The 5,262-nt window shown below is 33.5% G+C and overlaps 1 long non-coding RNA gene across 2 annotated transcripts; it reads left to right on the forward strand.

Moving 5' to 3' along the window:
- The first annotated feature begins 455 nt into the window (after window positions 1–455).
- LOC107030792 lies at window positions 456–1,796 on the forward strand. Of its 2 annotated transcripts, XR_001458148.2 has the most exons (3): window positions 456–702; window positions 793–921; window positions 1,446–1,796. It is a non-coding gene; the product is annotated as an uncharacterized LOC107030792 (long non-coding RNA). The 2 variants fall into 2 exon arrangements; XR_003576000.1 differs by having other exon boundaries at window positions 793–1,796.
- Window positions 1,797–5,262: the final 3,466 nt, after the last annotated feature.

Raw genomic sequence — 5,262 nt, forward strand, 5'->3', positions numbered from 1 at the left:
TCTATGTTCTCTTCTGTTTATCTCTTTTTATTTATTTTGTTTAATGTTTAGGTTTCTTTATTGTTTTCATTGTATAACATACTTAATATATATATATATATATATGTATATATATATATATAAACTAAACATGGAAAGCTTCAAAATAAAAAGTTAAATTATCATTTTATCCCTAGACTTAATTAAAGTATAAAAAAATATATTAAAAAAATCTATTTAATTATTTCCTTTAAAATCCAAAAATGATGAATTTGAGTAAATTAAATTAAGTATAGTCCAGTTTCATTTGAGTAAATTAAATTAATTTCTGAACTTAATGCATTATACCTACATCAGAAATTAAATCTCTGTTTTAAAAAAATGAAAAAAAGACTATCTCATAATAATTTAGGTCTTTTCAACTACTGCAAACATCTTCTAATAATGTGAATCTCTTCTATTTCTCCTAACATCTCATAATAAATTGTCTTTTCTGCAATAACAATTTTATGAGATAAGAATAAACTAACCTAACAATTTTGATTTTTATTGATTCATGAGGATGGCCTCTGCCTTTACCGCACCTTCTTCGTACAAAATGTTGTTGGAGAATGTGTGGTTGTGCTTATTGTGATTCCCAACTTACTGATGCTACTAGAGATTTGACTACTTGTTCAGACTCTCTGCTCTGAGAAGCTATATATCTACTATACCATTGAAAAGGTTCTGACTTTTGAATTATCATTTCTCCTATTTGGTTTATCTAATAAGACGACACTCAATAATTTACTTTTCGTTCTCATTCTTCAATAGGCTTCACATCGTTGTGATACACAAGCCGAGAGGGTATTACACAGGTTAGATACAATATGACTTAGTTTCAGCTGACCGAGCATATGAACTTGGATAACAGATTATGGATAACTCGAATTAGGATAAAAGGTTAGTTACGTAGTCGAGTGTTATTTGACTTCTTTGTAGTTTCTTGTTGTTTGATTTTCCTTCACTATTTGACATTTGTTGTACTTCAATATTGTCTTATTTAATTGTAGTTATTGTTACATTTTAATGTTCTAGCTGCTGGGAGATAGCCTAATGGTATGCCTAAAGTGGACTATGAAATTCTGAGTTTCTTTGGCCATTAAATTTTGATTTCTGAACTACAGTATGCAATTTGCAATTTGGAACCTGCAATCTTGAAATGTAATCTACAATCTGGAATCTGGAACCTGCAATCTAGAATTGTTATCTATAATATGCAATAATCTGGAACTATAATCTAAAATGTAGTAATTTGAAATCTGGAATAGTAATCTGTAATATGCATTAATATGTATTGTGTAATCTGTAATCTGGAACCTGAAATATTGAACTATAATCTGCATTGTGCAATTTGGAATTCACGTTATATGTGCTCTGCGATAATCTAGAATTGGAACTGTAATTTGGAACTCAAAATTCTGCAGCCTACAATTTGCAATCTGGAACTTCTTGCCTCTTCTATAATGTACTGTTGCAATCTGATTTGTTGTACATTTTAAATCTGTTGGGAAATGAGGTGATCAAATTTGAAGGGTCGCCGCAAGTCAATTTGATCTCATTGAAGTTGATGATGAAGAGTTTTTGAACTATTGTAGAAGCTTGAATACATTATGTTCGATTTTGTGAAATATATTTATTGCTAGAATAAATTGAACTATTGTAAGAGTACTTTTTGAACTATTGTGTAGACATATTTAGAATATTGCTTTATAGGTATGTGTATGTATACAAGACATGCTATCTTTTGAAGTTTATTGTAAATCTATATATTTGAATTACTTATTAGCCAATTTAATGCTTGAGATTATATATTGCAAACCAATATTGGTGCTTTTAATTAGAAATTCTGACATATAAATGTTTTATAGCCAAACTAGTATTACCACACTTAAAACTGTAGCCATAGGGCTTTAAATTGTGGTATGAACATGGATAAGGACTACACTTCAAAGTGTTGTCATACATTAGATAGAAAGGCAACACTTTAAAATTGTTGTCATATATTAGATAGAAAAGACAACATTTTAAAATTGCGGGCAATAAGGAAGAAAAGGTCATACTTGAAAGTGTAGTTGTATGAGAGACAGAAATGTTGCTATAAGAGGTACATAAAAGCATTGCCAATTTTGCCTTTTAGGCTACGCTTTAAGTGTAGCTGATAAGGCAACACTTAAAAAAGGTGTTGCCTAAACTCTAAGGTTATGCTTCTTTTAGGCATTCCTGGAAAAGTGTTTCTTAAAGTCCAAAAGTGTTGCATTTTATCAAATGCCACATTTTTTTCCGGTTTAGAATACACTTTACTGAGGTGGCCATAGGCCTAAAATGATGTTATGAGCTATCATTCATTACATAAGACATGAAAAGTGGTGCAAAATTTAAAACTTTTCACAACAATAATAATAAAAAACATCTTTCATAAAAACTAAGGAGAAGTCTCATCGTCACAAGCCATTTTGAAGACACGACGTAAATATCTTAGGGACACGGCCCTTTACATTGAAAAAAAATTACATAATAAGTCTTAAACAAAAACTAGAGAAATATAGACTATGCCCTCGGATATATGAGGACATTCTTAGTCTTGAGAGAGTCGATTCCCTAGCTTGCCTTCTAACCTTCAACTTGCTTCTAACTTGTACTTATATGGTATAGAAAAGTATTGGGTTAGTACGAAAATGCACTAAGTATGACATATGCAATCATGCAAAGGGGACATTTTGTATAATAAAGCTTTCATGCTAATTAAGTAAAACCTTCATGAATATAGAAGTAAAACAACATATAAACCATCATTTAGCACATAGAATCGAACCTCCATAATTTTAGTACCAAAAATCACATTACAGTGAATTCAATCAACCTTACAGTGAACACGTTTCAAACCAAAACACAGTGAACTCGTTTCCTTTGAGGTTTCCCTAACCAAGTTATCCTAAGACTCACTAAGATAAGACATTGAGGAACCACCTGTATAATCCCTTCACTACACATCCAAGTGATCCTTAAGACTACCAAGGACAAACATACTTCATTTCATTTAACAACTCAACATTCAATACCAAATACCCTAGAGGAACATACTTGCATTAAGGACTTCACATAAGTGCACTTCTCCAATGACATTTGTAAGTTGTACTAAGTGCAATGTCAAAATAGCATCCCATTCTACTACTCCTACTTAGTGCTCCTTGAGGATTCCCTTGGATAAAGCACACCACAATCATCAATCATAACTTCATCATATACAACAAAACTTCAACATGCTTCTCTAACATAAGACTTAAAGTCACATTGCTTTCATTTACATCAAATCATGATCCATTCATTCATTTAAATATAAGGACACAACAAGACTCCCTCCAAATGCCTACTTTTGCAATGGATAGATCGCGTCCCATTCCACCACCTACCTTAAGTAATACACCCTTAAGAAGACTTAGGTCATTTACATTCATTTGTGGGGGCGAGCTTTAACCGACATATACGATGAGAGCTAGACATGGAATCCCTGTATTAACCCCTACCGGATGAGGGGTCCCCACTTGCCTAAGGTAGGGTCATACAATAGCCTTCTTGAATCTCCAATATCTATACCTACGTGGTCGCATAGTTAAGGCATAAGGAGATTGCTACTATGTGACTCATTCTCTACTAACGAGGAGTACTCATCTCAAGAGGTACTTTCGGGTACGACATCTCTACTCACGAAGTGTACCCACCTCTCCTTCAAATCCTCTCGGTGCTAAGCATAACTCCCCCACGGAGTCTTAAACATGCATAGACTATAGGTTAACAGATAGCTATTTAGTACCACATCTCAACTCACGAAGTGTACTTATCCATAGAGGTTACTTTTGAGTACCGCATCTCAACTCACGAAGGGTATCAACTTCCAACCTATCTTGGAAAGCTCATTGGGAATAGTGAGGTTGCTATTAAGAACTTCATCTCAACTCACGAAGAGTGTTCACCCCAAAATCCCCCTTTTCATACTATAGGAATAGTAAGGATGGTCTAGATACTTTATCTCCACTCACGAAGAGTGCCTACCTTACAATCCCCCATTTCATTCATAACTTTATTTCATACATTCAAAGTGTGTGCGTGAGTACATGTGAGCACACTTTTCACATAATCACATTTGTTCACATCATTGACTTCTAGAGATGCTTATACCCACATTTAACATGATTAACATACATCATACTTCACATATCGTATACATACTTCATTAGACACACTCTTCAAGATACTCATTTCAACCTTCTAATACACATCATGCATATACGTTATCAAAATCACCCTTTAACTTCACATATCATGCCTTTAAGGACATTCTCACAATACACATATAACTTCATATACTTCAAATAAACACCGCAACCAAAGGTGGACCATACCACTCAAGAGTTACTTCAATATAATATAACTTAACCAAGATAGAACAACTTACCCTACTTCAAGAGTTTACCACCTTTTCTCAATATTTCACCAAAAACATCATAATAAAGAATAATAAGGAAGTATATAATCACAATATAATATAGAGAAAACAATAGTTCTAACATTATCAAACCATGCATATTAAACCCACTTCATAGGCCAAAAGTTGAGGAATTGTATTGAGCATTGGGTCATTCAGTTTTTAAACTTAAAATCATCAACTCACATTGAAAAATATCATATTACATTCATTATAACATTTTCATGCAAGACCCAGACTATGAGTTCAAATAGAAGAAGTTGCAGTTTGAAAACCCTTTCTGAAAAGTCTTGAAATGAGATCCTTGAATGAAAGAAGAGTCAAGGATGAACTACCATACTTTAATATGAATAAACCCACGAGATTTGGTCAAGAAAACGTCCAAAACCTTCAACCCTAGCTCAACCTTGAGTTCTAGCTCTAATGGAGTTTGAGAGAGCTTTTGGGAGAGAAACTTTTGAGGATTTTGAATTTTCGATTTCGAAATGAGGGCTTGGGGTTTTTGGTTGGGGGAATGGGTGTATAATGATCTAAAATCAATATATAACACACCCCAAAATACCCAAAACACCCCTACATTGATTGGACCACTTTAGACAAGTAAAACTTCACTTAAATTTTCAGAATTTTGATCGGGGAACAAGTCCGCGTCGTGGATATGTTCCCACAAGTTCTTTGAAATTAATTTTGGAAAGAGGAGTGCGCGAACTGGCCATGACGATCCTGTGTTTCACTAAGGCACAAAACCCTGTTGTCTT

The sequence above is a fragment of the Solanum pennellii genome, chromosome 1 (genome assembly GCF_001406875.1).
Source record: "Solanum pennellii chromosome 1, SPENNV200".
Taxonomy (NCBI): domain Eukaryota; kingdom Viridiplantae; phylum Streptophyta; class Magnoliopsida; order Solanales; family Solanaceae; genus Solanum; species Solanum pennellii.